The following is a 15,784-nucleotide window of genomic DNA, read 5'->3' on the forward strand; positions in this document are numbered from 1 at the left end:
ACGCATCTAACATTTGGTCTGCATCTACCCATAGAACCAGAAGTAGCAAACCTATTCCATTAATACACAAAGCTGAAGGTTCACATCACGGAGATAAACGAACAAATATTTGCAGTGGTAACAATTCCATTAATAAATCAGCAATCTTTTTGACTTATATAAAATTTCTACATTTCCAGTCAATATAGGCAAAACCAATTCATTAATGACTATTACGCCTGAAGCAGAATACTTGCTAGTCAATCAAGACAGAAGAAAATATGCCTTAGCTAACCCACAGAACCTAAAGGATTTAGAAAGTAAGTAGAAAGTAGATACGGACTACTCTCAACAAATTTTTGGTGGAATATACTCCTGACCATATGTTTCGAGTTCATAATTTCTCTGACTATAAGAATGTTATTAACCCTGAATTATGGAAAAATTATTAGACCACGTGGGAAAAACGCAAAAAAAAAATCACATTGAGTTGAGTGAGATGCAGAACCTAAACCCGGAACTCCCATATAACCCTTAAGCCAAGAAAAAAAAGGAAGATGGAACTCCCAGATAACCCTTAAGCCAAGGAAAAAATCCTGAGATGTAAATCTCTTAGCTATAAATTGTGTGAAAGTTGAAGTAGTTGAATTACGTATTCCTTGACCAATAGGAACACAGATGACATACTTCTAGCAATGCCTTAATGTAACCCTCGGCAAAACTCAGATAATATAGTAGTTGGGATTTGCAGTCTTTTGCAAGTCAGTCAGTCAGTCTATTGTCAGTTGTACCAGTCTTTTGCCAGTCTTATGTGAGTCTTTTGTTATGTTTTAGTTGAACATTGAACTTACAGTTTAGATAGATCGAGTTGAAATCTATCCTTCAGTGTATGATAAACCATAGTGCCCACACCAGTAAATTGAAGTGCCATTTATTGTGATATTCCTGAAAGCCTTGTACTTCAATTTGAGTAGAAAATAAACACATTACTTTCTTATTCATGTCTCTTCATGTTAGTATTTCTAAGGATAATTAGTCCTTCGTGTGTCCAACCGCTCCCTAAGGAATCTGAATCCTTATAACCTGATGAGTAGTAACCCAAAAACATGACGACCCTAGATGTTATGGCTATGCTTCATAGTGAGGTTCTTTAACAGTAGAACCGAAGGTCAGCCAAAAAGAAATTCAGTCAGTAACGGCCATTAACATATGTTCCCTATTTGACCTGTTGTTTTAATCCCCCGTCACACACAAAATCCCCCCTCAAATTATTGTGTAAAATCACAACCAAAATATGCAAATAAAATTCCCCCCACTTGACTGTCCACTCAAATAGTGGAAGTCTTTTGCTATGGGGTCCCAAAAACACCTGTACAAAGTTGCAATGAAATTTATGTCTGTGCCTGCTACCAGTGTCCCTTCTGAAAGAGTGTTTTCCAAGGCTGGTCAGATGAATCACCAAATGGTGGAACCAACTCTCAGGGAAAACATTGACATGCTGCTGTTTTGAATCACCAGTAGTTAGTTTTTCTCTTTTCCTGAGCCTGAATAATTCCAAATCTTGGTTTTTATTATATTCATTTATATAATAAAACTTTATTTTTATTGTTTGATTTTATGTTGTTTGAATTTTGAAAAAAAATTGTACAAAATACCCTTTATTTACCATTTGCATTACTGAACTTTGGCAAATCCATGTGATAGCAAAAAACTGATCCAAAACATTGATATCAATATATCAAATATCAAAATATTGCCCAGCACTAGTTAGGAGTAATTGTTCCTGGTCAACTTAAGTTCAGCCCCCATGCAAAATCTCTATCGTCATCTACCCTCCAATCTCTTGGAATGATCAAGAGAACTATCTCCACAAGATGCCCACAAGTATTTATGTAGCTCTATAAAGCACTGGTTTGCCTGTGCCTAGAGGTTGGAATGTCCCTGGCATTACCCTACTTCAAGAAGGACAAAGAAATACTAGAAAGAATACAACAAAAAGCAACCAAAGGGGCTGAAGGCCTCAAACAAGTGCCATTCAAAGAGCATTTATATCATTTGAGGCTTCCTACTCACATACCAGAGAAAACGTAGCGACATGATTATGGCCCACACAATTATTTCCAAAATATTCTTCCTGGTCTCCTTGCCACCCCCCAGAACATTTTGTGACTAGAGGGCATTCCAAGTAAATCTTCAAGTAACACTCCTCAATCCAAAAAAGAAGCTATTTCTTCAGCCAGTGAGTATCAAAGTTGTGGTATCAACTCTGAAGATATGTGGCTGCTGATTCAACAGGTGCATTCAAGTAAAATCTTGACAAAGAATGGATACAACAGGAGTTCATGTACAACTAGGACGCTGTTGAGTGCTCAACCGAAATGTAGCAAGCAACCACATCAAAAAAGCTAGAAAAGTTATCATGAGCATTCACAAGGATGTAAAATCCTCAAATTTGCTCCAAGCTGTGATTTAAGATAACTTAAGGTAATAAGAAAATATACTAATAAAACAAAATTCTAGATTACTGACTTTCATTAATGTTGGAAAGGAGTTATGGATCCAGAGCCTTGGTGATCCCCTGGGAAAGCATTTTGAAGCACATACCTACATCCCTTTCTATTCAACTTCCCCTACAAGCTATCAGTTATATGACACATCAAGAAATGGAAGAAACACCAAAGAAATCCATTGTTAGAGCTATCATAGGCAGCGCAATTGCGCTGCTTAAGTATGCCTTCCCAAGGCCAGAACATAATTTGCACTTAACTGAAAAAATACAAATGAATGTGCATTGTCAATTTAACATACATATACTGATATTTAGTAATCAAAATGTTAATATTATTTGCTTTAATAAAGTTATAAAAGTAAAAACATTTATTTTTTTTTCAGTAAAGAGAAAATTATGTTCTGGCCTGGGGAAGACACAGGGGTTTTGATCCCTACTCCTTTTAATTTCTGATCATTTTGAGTTTGACTCAGTTATTTATTGTAATTTCTGTTTGATTTTGGTTTCAGTTATTTATAAATGATGATTTATTGTAGTTTCACACTTTGTATATTATTTGATTTTATTTTTGTTAGTTATTGGTTTAAAAGTTGTTTACTTTTATTTTAAAAACTTATTTTGTTATTAATGAAAAATTAACATGATATTTGGAAATAGAATAAAATCAGAGAATTGAAGGCACAACATTTTATGTTTTAATAATTTCCTATAGAAGGCACTATAGAAATTTCCTTTAAAATTGATCCATTAAACAGCTCTATGTTTCAGAGCCCAGCTAGCTGCAGAGAAGGAAAAGAAATGCTTTTAATGCAAAACATTGTGGTTGTGGCCACTTTCCTTGTTTTTCAAGCTAATTAATTGTACTTGTTGTTCAAGCCAAGTGACTAATTTTCATTTATATATTTTTTGTAAAAATTTGTTCTCATTGTTTACTATACAATTTTTTTTTTTTTTTAGGAGTACATTGATAATTAATAGCTGTTAAAAAAAAAAAAAAGCACATGAGGTGACAAACAAAAAAAAAAAACTAATCCAGTCTTGATGCTTAAATAAATCAAAGCTAAAATATAAAATAGCTATGAAATAAGGTATTTTTCAGTCTAGGGGGGAATACCCCATCTCCCTCCACTTCCCAAAAGGCCCCTAATCTAGAGTTCTACCCTTTTTATGGTTTGAAGTGACATTTGTAAAAATTCATACCTAGCCCTGTACTGTCAGTTATAATGCATTTTGTGGTATAATACTGCAATTTTGAGAGAAATACTGCATACTGCAATTGTACTGTAAAGTGGTTTTATTTCCACATTAGTACCAAGTGATATCACTGTATGCAAAATATCACAGTATGGGGCAAATTTTTGCCCTTAATTTCTAATGATATATGGCAGGCTACAGTGAATTTGGTACAGAATTTGAACTACTAAGAATAATAGATATGAAAAAGTTAATTGGAAATTTACCAAAATCTAACACTTCAAAAGAAACCTTTAGTTTTCATTTATAAGAACAAGTGACAAGAAATCAACTTTTTAAAAACAAGGTTTCTTTAAAAGGCATTGGCATTTTAGGGGCATTGATATGCCCCTAACTTTGAAAAATACAGCTAAGTTTTGGTTAAAAGTTTTGAATGAATGTGATAGACCGTCCTGTGGTATTGTTTCTGACCTTAAGCGTAAGACCCGCAGGGAATATAAAAAATATCTTAAGTCTATGCGTTATCGTGGTATGGATTTTCCAGTGTCAAAGAGAGAATGGCGAAAAGTTATTAATTCTGAGTCGATTAGAAGTGATGTACCAAATAATGATTGTCTTCCTGCATCTGCTTGGCATGACCATTACTCGTCTATTTTTTCTAATGTTAATTACCGTGTGCATTCTTTGTGTTCTCATTCTCTTTCTGCTATTTTTAGTACCCCTCTATCTCAGCGTCTCTGTGTTCCTATTTCTCTTTCATCCGTAATTGAAGCAATTAAGAAACTTAAATCAGATAATGTTGATAATGATGGTATATCTAGATTTCACCTTTTATTAGATTGCTCCCCCTTATTAACCATATACACCTACTTCTCCAGATGTGTATTTGTACTTCTAGTGTACCGGAGAGTTTTTTGTGTGGTACTGTCTCTTCAATTTTAAAGAAGGGGAATTCTCCTTTTATTTGCTCTTCTTACCGACCTATTACTGTCTCTTGCACTTTTAGTAAAGTTCTTGAGCATGTTTTAATACCTTTTGTGACTAATAATATGCTTGAGAGATATAACCAGTTTGGATTTAAGCCCGGAGTAGGTTGTCAACACGCACATCTTGTATTATCTTCTTTGTTCCTTGAAAATTCTTCTAAGGGAAGGAGTATATATCTTTGTACTTTAGATCTATCAAAAGCTTTTGATAGTGTATGTCATAGTCAGCTTTATTCTGCTCTTCGTGGTTACTGTGTCAATCTATCGGTTATTTTGCTTCTTCGGTACTGGTACTCTAATTCTTTTCTTCGGCTGAAATCTCTGCCTGCATCTAATATTAAATTGAAAAGAGGTTTAAGACAAGATGGAGTTTTATCACCGACCCTTTTTAATTTGTGTATTTCAGGTGTTCTGGCAAAGATTTCGGCTACCTATCTCTCTGGTCTTTCTGATGTTTCCTACCTGGCTTACGCTGATGATCTGCTTCTTATAAGCCGTACTAAAACTGGTTTATCTAACATGGTTTCTCGTGTTGCTACTTCTTTTTCAGACATAGGCCTGTCTCTTTATGTAGATAAATGTAAATTTCTTTCTTTTAATAATATTTCTAGTACTTCCCTTCGCTGTAGTGGCTTTACTATCCCTCTCGTAGATTCTCTTCGATGGCTCGGTATTTCTATTACTAATAGTCTTCCGAGCTAGCGCCAGAGCACAGTCTCAGATATTAATATGAAAATTAAATTAGGATATGCTAAGATTGTTGCCAATAGTGGTAAATATAATAAACTCGCGTTAGCCAAGCTCTACTCAACTTTTTGTGACCATTCAATTCTTTTTGCTTCTGGAATTTTTCTCCTTCTGAAGAAAACTGAGTTAAAAAGAATCCGGATTAATTATTTTAGATTTTGTAAATTTTTTTTGTTTCTTCCACCTTGGACCAAAAACCGGGTAATTATTAATAAATTTCTTGTTCCTAATATTACTGAAAAACTGGAAGCACTACACAGAAAACTTTCAAATCCTGCTTGTATCCGTTTTTCTCCGCACCATCACCTTATCAGGTTTTTTCAGTCCTAAGTTATTTTTCTTTTATTTGTTTAGTTGTTTTTCTCTGTTTGATCATTCTAAAATTTAGATTTGTAAAGAGTGAGTAAAAATCCAATAATGATAATATTAATGCCTGCTTATTATATTTTTCAAGTTGTCATTTTTTTTTTTTTTTTTTTTTCCTCTTTTCCCCCTCCTTTCACGTTATTTTTTTTTTTTTTTTTTGTCTCGTTTATTTTAAATTATTATTTGTTAAAATGTAATTTGGTAAATTTTGTTTTATATATTGTCTTGTGTCGCATTTTTTGTGTTTTTCCCCGTGATACTCCACGTATTGTACCTCTGTATAGTGTGGGTTAAAAATAAATAATAATAATAATAATAATATTCACTGAAAATTTACCCTATCTCAGTAGGACAAATACTGCTGAAACACCCATTTTTCACTTGACAAGCATTGATATATGATGCTGGTCAAGTGAAAGCACTTACACAGCCCAGCCCTCCCCCTCATACAGCTCTGAACCAAGCTGAGAGCTTGGTATCACCTCTCTCTTACATTACTTTTGGCTAATAGCTTGTCAGGTGCCTTCTGTGCAGGGTTTCCAATATCCCCAAATTTTTGGGGATTTGTTTAGGCCCAGGGGCACCAAAGATTTAAATCCAGCCCTACATATAACCCAAAATATACATTAGAATGTTGTTCTTTCAATCGATTGAGCTGTTGTTAAACTGGTTATGCTGTGTAGACAATCCAGTTTAGCCTGAGTGATTGTGCTGAATATTGATTGAATAAAAAAAAATCTACTTTTTAAAATAAGTTAAAAATATGAATAGATAATAACTTGACAATCTGATCTACAGCCTATAGGCTAAATAGAGGCAATTTTCTGATTAACTCACTAATGAGATAGCTCTTCATTTAACTCTCAAATAAATTTCACATTCCCCCCCTCAATATGCAAATATATACTCTAAAATGTATATGCCCAGGATCCTATATTATTTTGCCAAATTGCTAGATCAATTTGAAGAAAAGTGACATATGAAAATGTTGGTCATATTTACAACTCAAGATACATATCTACACATTAGGAGGGGGGATTAAAGCTCATTCTCCACGCAAATGAAGGTTATATTAGGATTCAGGTTCTAAATGTGCATACATTTTACAGTAAGTTTGCAGTTTTCAGCATAATTTAGCTAAGGTCAAATACATCACCTGATACCTTTGTTATGCTCTTTCATAAATCAACAATTGTTTCTAAAGGTAATTATATTTTGAGCCCTTAATGGAGCCAAAAAAGCTTAAACAGTCCAGTAACCAAAGTTTAAAAATATGTTTCTAAAAAAAATTCTCTAGTGAAAGAGAACTACCATTTGTAGCTGATTCAGGAGTAGTCATTATTATTTTCCTTGCCTTTAATAGCTATTTTACTTAATTATAAATTTTTTATCAAAAACAGCTCCAGATTTTTTTGAAAACTGCAACCCCGGGATATTCTGGCTTGAAAGGACAATTTAGATAGGTCACTAGTTTGAGAAAACTTAGAGCCTTTTTATGGACAAAATTCATCTGAGTGGCATCATTTTTATATATATTTCAAGAGCAAAAATTACATCTTTTCCCCCTTAGGAGTGGCCAGTTTTAGAAGGAATGATGGATGCAAAATTACACAAGATGGCAAATGACTCTGAACAGCTAAAGAAAAAGGCATAGAACAAGGAACAGCAAAAATCAAATTGAATTGCAAAGGAAAATGTTGCACAACAAAACCTGCTACTTTGAAGAGAAGCAAGATATGATGACATGAAGGAATAGGTTACTTTAGAGTAAGTCTGTGAAAAATAAACAGGAAGAAGGAATTTAATTCATGCCAGAATTACTTAATTCAATTGAATTGCTGATTTTTCACTCTAGGATGAAGAAGTGTTGCTTTAGCATCTGCAAAGATGCACAGGAAGGATAAAATGATTTTACACTATGCCAATGCCTAATTTAAATATTTCAGAGGACATAGGCACTGGAACATTCCTGGTTGCTAATGAATAATATAACAGTGTAATTAAAAGAAAATATAATGACTGGGAAAAAGATATGAAACAAGTTATTTTGGTATCTATGAAATGAAAAGGGTGGACAACACAATCTACAATTAGAGGAGAAGCAACAGTGAGAATTACAAAATGTACCAGCAGAAAACAAATCCTGTAAAATGGGGAATTATTTGGTGTACTAACAAGGAGGATACTTGTCTATTATATAAAACACATCTGAGAAGTTAAGTTTAGTGACAATAAAATATGATGAAAATAGAATACTTTACTAGCAAAATTGTGAAGGTCATTTGTGAATTATTAAATTGGGAGCTTAGGCATCAGCTGACTGTCTCAAAGACAAAGAAAAGTTCATTATTAACGTAATTCTTGAGGACGCAATTCTTCAACATGGATGTTCAAGAATCATTTCATATTTTTGGAAGGGCTACAACACAGCTGAGCTGGAACAAGAAGGTTTCACTCATTTGAAAGTGAACCACAAAAATAATTTTGTCAACCCAGAAACCAGCACCTCTACCCAAAAAGTAGAGAGGATGTAGGGCACTGCAAAGTGGAGGAATAAACAGCACCAAGGTACATCCCACCATCATTTACCTTCATACTTAGTTGAGTACATGTGTTAGGCAGCAGCAAAGGCAGAAGGCCAAGTTCATTTTAATTTGATTCTTAAGGGCATTTCTGCATTCAGGTAGCATATTTTTAAGTTGTATTTTTCATAATTTTGCTATCAAAGTATGCTATTTTCATAATTTTTTGTATTAGGTTAAATAGGTTTGGTTCGATTAAAATAGGTTTGTTTAGGTTACATATTTAATATATGCTATAGCCCCACTTACACCCCCCCCCGTAATGTACAAATATACATCCCAAATTCGTTTCTAAACTATTATATTTTCATCCTAATTGTTTTATTTCATTAGCATTCACCAAACTTCACTTCCCAAATGTGCTTTATATAATAGACAAGTACCACAGCAAGGAGGAATTGAATTCATACCAGAACACAATTAATTTTGCTGATTTGACACCTCATGACTTAAAACTAAAAAAAATGATGCAGTGACTATGTTAGCCTGTTATAGGCTACAAGAATCAAATATATACAAGCCTACCGTGTGCCAGGGCCAAGGGAAAGCCTACACTCTCCAGCGTTTCCACTTGCCCAAATTTTGCAGGACAAACTGGATTTTTGACCTCTTGCCAGAAAAAAATAAATATTTCCATGAATCAGGAAATTTATAGTCAGGGAGCTGCACAAGAAAACTGTTGATATTTCAGGTTTTGGGCAATCAGCAAGCAGCAGAAGGTTTGAGAACACAATCTGATGTCATTAATCATGCTGAATACAAAAAATCAATTTTATATAGTCAACAAGGGGGTGCATCATACCCATTTCTCCAAATTCCCTGAAAATCTATCTCAACTGACCAAAATTCCCTTAAAACTAATAAAAAATTCCAAACTGCTCCAAAACTACTCAGCTAAAGCTCAATCACAGGAAATTCAATAAAGGTCAATATTCCTTTTCAAAATAGTTTTATCTTTTGCCATTCAGGTTTAATTACCTAAAAATCAACAAAAACAATAACATAATTTATAGCATTTTGGAAATAATATTGATCTATCTTGAAAATTTGCCTGCACAAGGTATTATTTTTTATTTATGAATTTTGTAGGAAATCTATTATTCTACAAAATGAGTGATCTAGAAATGTTCTAGCCCTTTTAGTTTTGGCAAAATTCTATTTTAGCTACTTTTTGGCTATCTTGGAAAGGGGTTAGGTTAGGAAAATGAAACTTTCAGGGATGGGTCTAAAGAATAAAGTATGTCCCAGGATGGTATTTTCAAGTACCTACTTCTACTCCTTCCCCCTCTAGAGGGTCCTGACCTTTGATGACCTTTAACAAATCTGTGTGCTTTTAAGTGAAACCTTGCAAAATAAATATTCTGTTTAAATGAAGTACAGCAAAATTGTTTTCAGCTTCACAACTTTGCCCAATACCAATTTATAAGGTTTTAAAGATATGCAAACACATTTCCTAAATTTTGAAGAAAAAACATTGATATGGCTGAAAATTCTACTAAAATAACAGGAATTGGATTTTCAGAACTGAAGCCAGAGAAAAAGAAACTGATAACTGAAAATTAAGGTAAAATGTTTTGCTAAAATTTCAATAGGTATAGAAATTTTAATTTCTATAGAAATTGGCATGTAGGCAAATTTCAGGACCCTCTAGAGGGAGGGGTGGAAGTAGGTACTTGAAAATACCTTCCCAGGACATACTTTAGCCTGTCAACCCACCCCTGAGTTTCATTTTCCAGCTGGGACACCTCAGTTTGGGAATTTTCTATTGGTGGTTAGGTATTTACTCAGTTTGCCCTTTTCTAACTGATGTTAAGAGATTTTTCAGCCTTGTGAAGAACATTAAAACAGAAAAGGGTAAAATTTTACCAAATTATATTATTGACTTACAAATAAAGTGAATATACCACTTGATGCCTTTTTTTATGCCCTTTCCAAATATAATAATATTTTTTGCCAGAAATGAATTTTACCCCCACTCCCATTTATACCAATTCAGGGTATATATTTGCACATTAGGGGGGGGGGGGAGGTAGAATCAAATTCAGAGGACAAATTATGTTATGGGAAGATGTTTTTGAAATCCCTCTTCCCCCCAAACTCAAAATTTTCAAAAATCCTACTTTAGAAACTTTTTAAATATTTATAAAGCAATAACTACATAGAGCGCTACAAATATCAGAATCGACTTCAGAGGACAAATTATGTTATGGGAAGATGTTTTTGAAATCCCCTTCCCCCCAAACTCAAAATTTTCCAAAATTCTACTTTAGAAGCGTTTTAAATATTTCTAAAGCACTAATAGATAGAGTGCTAAAAACATCAGAATCGACTTCAGAGGACACGTTATATCACGAGAAGAGGTTTTTACAATCCGCTTTCCCACCAAACTCAAAATTTTCCAAGATTTTACTTAAGCTTTTTTAAATATTTGTAAAGTGCTAAGACACAAAACGTGCAGAAATTATTTGAAAAAACTACGTTTTTAAAGAGTTAAACAGGCTGAGTCACAAGTTCGAACAATAACCCGGACAGGGGTTAGGTGATACAGTTAGGGGGGCAGGCGCCCCCCAAACTCCTGCGTTTTCAGCCATTAGATAAAAAAAAACAAGTTTTTTAAACTGAAAACGAGGAGCAACATTAAAAAGTAAAATGAACAGACATTAGTTCTGATATGAAAGGGGCGATCCCCTCTTCAATGCCTCGCTCTTTACTCTAGATTTTTTTATTGTTTAACAAAAATAGAGTTGTGAGAAAGTTAAAGGTTAGCATACAGAGCGAGGCGTTGAAGAGGGGAAAGACCCTGTCATATACAGACTAATTTCTGTTTGTTTTAAGTTTTAATGTCGCTCCTTACTTTCAGTTTAAAAAACTTTTTTTTTGTTAAAGGCTGCAAAAGCGGGAGTTTGGGGGGCGGCAGCCCCCAACTGTACCTCCTAACCCCTGTATGTTTTAAGGTTGGAACTTGTGACTCAGCCTATTTAGTCCCCGTCTTCCCCTCCCCCTGCTATGAAATCCCCATGCAGCGAACCATTCCACCCACGAAAGAAAATTTTTATGTAAGATCCAGCAATTTTTACATATTTTAAATTGCGGATGTAAAAAAGAAGAGCAAAAATTTTCAATATTATAGGATTAAGCTATCTGAATATGTTTTATGTGGTTACTCAACTCAAAATGTTAAGGAGTTTCCAAAAAAAATAATCAAAACGAATATAGATTATTCGGTACTTGTGCATTATAAATAACCCACCGCTATAGACTGTACAAGGAAACCTGAGTATTTCTTAGACAAATGGATCAAAAAGCGTGATTTCTTATTGCGTTTACAATATTTAAACTGATGTTTTTTTTGGGTTTAGGAAGGGAAAAAGGTACCTAGGTTAGGTTACGTATTTAATATATGCTATAATTTACCCCCACCCCCTAATGTGCAAATATGTAGCCCAAATTTGTTTCTAAACTATTATATTCATCCTATTTTATTTTATTTCATTAGCAGCAACCAAACTTAACTTCTTTCGTGTATAGTGGTGGGTTATTTATAATGCACAAGTACCGATTATTCTATAGTTAAATATTTACTTCCGCCCCCTCTCTCCCCCTCCCTATTTACACTTCAATAACGTCTCTTATCTTCCAGAATGAAGATTGCTACACTAAACTATTTGGAAAAAAAAACATTTGAATTTCTTTAAGAACGAATGCGTTTATATATCGTAAATTGCCATATTTTCTGTTACGTTTTAAAAATTAACTAGAAAATAATACCCATAAAAAACAAATTAGTTGGGGTTATAAAGCTCCGATATATGTTTCATGAAATGGTGCATTCTCAAGGAGATTGAATATTTTTTTTGAAATAGTGCTCTGCTAGATATCCTTCAATATGTTCTTTTCTTCTGCCATATGTGGGTATATTTTCTTTAACTTCAAGCCAGTGTCTTTCGATGTTTTGTGTGTGAGCGCCTGTTGCAGCGTCAACAAAAATTATGCTGTGGTTGACGTGTAAATGCTAATAGCCCTGGCTAGCCAGGCAATCGTAGGCCCTCCAACAGTCACTGATAATTGTTGTCACTGGCAGGATTCGGTTTTGGATAATTCTCAACAACGTGGCACTACTTCTATCCGGCACAGAAACCATGAATGAATTACCAGTTCCTCGCTCTATTCCACCAAATACCCAAGCATTTGCGACAATCCGACCACGATTATATTTACGCTTCCCAAATTTGGCTTCATCTATCTCAACAATGACTCCTTCTCCTTCCAAAGGAGCGGAGTTTGAATGACATATGTACATACAAACCTCTCTGTAGAACTGGCTCCAATCCACAATGTTTTTTTTTACAACAAGGAACATTGTTGATCATAAAATCCTCCCTTTGAGGCGGTATTTGAAGCCAAATCATCAAAAAACAAAAATTTTCTAGTAGAGAAAGGTGTGAACAAGCCATCCATGTTTCGTCATAGACCGATTTTGAAAAATTACACTTTACCTGAGAATATTTGCGGCCACCTCGGATAGGTATAAGCCTATACTTTTGGTAACAAAAACGAATTTCTATATTTTACACAAATCTGGCCAGAGTTATCACAATTCCTGCTTCTCAATAACATGCTATGGTTATTATACAACTCTAAGACTGCCTCGACATTATAAAATTGAATCATTCGGCTTGTTTAGTCCCAGGTTGCAGAAATTTAACTTTGGCATAAATCGTAATGCTTTCGTGTCGGCACTGATGTTTGTTCAAAAAAAATAAAACTTAAATGAATGATTACATTTACTTTATACAAGGATGTTCTTTTTTTTTTGAGTTAACAACATTTCCATATACCTCGCTATTCTTCTGTAATTTTTTAGTGGCCCTATTACCTAGAAATAATTATTTTCTGACTTCAAACTGTCCAAATACTTTACCCCCTGGGTAAAATACCCCTCCCCCCCCCGGGAAAAGAAGGCTAAAACTTTACAAAATTTTGAGTTTGGGGGGAAGGGGGATTTCAAAAACATCTTCCCATGACATAAATTGTCTTCTAAAGGGTGATTGTGATGTTTGTAACTCTCTATGTCTTAGCGCTTTAGAAATATTTAAACAAGTTTCTAAAGTAACAATTTTTGAAAATTGAGTTTGGGGGGAAGGGGGATTTCAAAAACATCTTCCCATGACATAAATTGTCTTCTAAAGTTGATTATGATGTTTGTAACGCTCTATGTCTTAGCACTTTAGAAATATTTAAACAGGTTTCTAAAGTAACAATTTTGGAAAAATTTTGAGTTTGGGGGAAGGGGGATTTAAGAAACATCTCCACATTACATAAATTGTCCCCCATATTTAAGTCTCATTCTTGTAGCGCTCTAAGTATTAGCACTTTAAAAATATTTAAAAAGCTTCTTAATTAGAATTTTGGAAAATGTTGAGTTTGGGGGAAGGAGGATTTTAATAACCTCTTCCCGTGATAAAACGTGTCCTCTTAAGTCGATTCTGATGTTTTTAGCGCTCTATCTATTAGTGCTTTAGAAATATTTCAAAAGCTTCTAAAGTAGAATTTTGGAAAATTTTGAGTTTGGGGGATTTTAAAAACATCTTCCCATGACATAACATGTCCTCTGAATTCGATTCTGAAATTTGTAGTGCTCTATCTATTAGTGCTTCAGAAATATTTAAAAAAGCTTCTAAAGTAAAATTTTGGAAATTTTTGAGTTTGGGGGGAAGGAGGATTTTAAAAACCTCTTCCCTTGATATAACGTGCCCTCCGAAGTCGATTCTGAAACTTGTAGCGCTCTATCTATTAGTGCTTTAGAAATATTTAAGAAAGCTTCTAAAGTAAAATTTAGGAAATTTTTGAGTTTGGAGGGAAGGGGGATTTTAAAAACCTCTTCCCGTGATATAACTTGTTCTCTGAAGTTGAATCTCATGTTTTTAGCACTCTATCTATTAATACTTTAGAAATATTTAAAAAGCTTCTAAAGTAGAATTTTGGAAAATTTTGAGTTTGGGGGGAAGGGGGATTTCAAAAACATCTTCCCGTAATATAATTTGTCCTCTGAAGTCGTTTCTGATATTTGTAGTGCTCTATCTATTTGTGCTTTATAAATATTTAAAAAGCTTCTAAAGTAGAATTTTGGAAAATTTTGAGTTTGGGGGGACGGGGGATTTCAAAAACATCTTCCCATAACAAAACTTGTCATGTGAATTCGATTCTGATGTTTGTAGCGTTCCATGTCTTATCGCTTTAGAAATATTTAAAAAAGCTTCTAAAGTAGAATTTTGGAAAATTTTGAGTTTGGGGGGAAGGGGGATTTCAAAAACATATTCCCATAACACAATTTGTCCTCTGAAGTCGATTCTGGTTTTTGTAGCACTATCTATTAGTGATTTAGATATATTTTAAAAGGCTTCTAAAGTAGAATTTTGTTAAAAAAGCTTCTAAAGTAAAATTTTGGAAATTTTTGAGTTTGGAGGGAAGGGGGATTTTAAAAACCTCTTCCCCTGATATAACGTGTTCTCTGAAGTCGATTCTGATGTTTTTAGCACTCTGTCTATTAATGGTTTATAAATATTTTAAAAGCTTCTAAAGTAGAATTTTGGAAAATTTTGAGTTTGGGGGGAAGGGGGATTTTAAAAACCTCTTCCCGTGATATAACGTGTCCTCTGAAGTCAATTCTGATGTTTTTAGCACTATCTATTAGTGCTTTAGAAATAAGCTTCTAAAATAAAAATTTTTAAAAAATTTTAAAATTTAAAAAGCTTCTAAAATAAAATTTTGGAAAATTTTGAGTTAGGGGGGAAGGGGGATTCAAAAAACATCTTCCCATAGCACAAATTATTCTCTAAAGTCTATTCTTATGTTTGTTACTCTCTATCTAATAGTGATTTAGAAATATTTAAAAAGCTTCTAAACGACAATTTTGGAAAATTTTGAGATAGGGGGGTAGGGGGATTTTAAAAACCTCTTCCCGTGATATAACCTGTCCTCTGAAGTCGATTCTGATGTTTTTAGCATTCTATCTATTAGTGCTTTAGAAATATTTAAAAAGCTTCTAAAATAAAATTTTGTAAAATTTGAGTTTGGGGGGAAGGGGGATTTCAAAAACATCTTCCCATGGCACAATTTATCGTCTAAAGTCGATTCTGCTATTTGTAGCACTCTATGCCTTACCGCTTTACAAATATTTAAAAAAGCTTCTAAAGTAGAATTTTGGAAAATTTTGAGTTTGGGGGGAAGGAGGATTTTAAGAACCTCTTCCCATGATATAACGTGTCCTCTGAAGTCGATTCAAATGTTTTTAGCACTCTATCTATTAGTGCTTTAGAAATATTTAAAAAGCTTCTAAAGTAGAATTTTGGAAAATTTTGAGTTTCGGGGGAAGGGGGATTTTAAAAACCTCTTCCCATGATATAACATGTCCTCTGAAT

The 15,784-nt window shown here is 33.9% G+C and overlaps 1 protein-coding gene across 1 annotated transcript in view; it reads right to left on the bottom strand.

The window, feature by feature from the left end:
- Positions 1–15,784, bottom strand: part of LOC148940637 (uncharacterized) — a 48,198-nt gene that overhangs the window by 21,727 nt on the left and 10,687 nt on the right. The window lies entirely within an intron of this gene.

The sequence above is a fragment of the Artemia sp. Qi Xiang Cuo genome, chromosome 19 (genome assembly GCF_049724085.1).
Source record: "Artemia sp. Qi Xiang Cuo chromosome 19, ASM4972408v1, whole genome shotgun sequence".
In the NCBI taxonomy this organism is placed as follows: Eukaryota; Metazoa; Arthropoda; class Branchiopoda; order Anostraca; family Artemiidae; genus Artemia; species Artemia sp. Qi Xiang Cuo.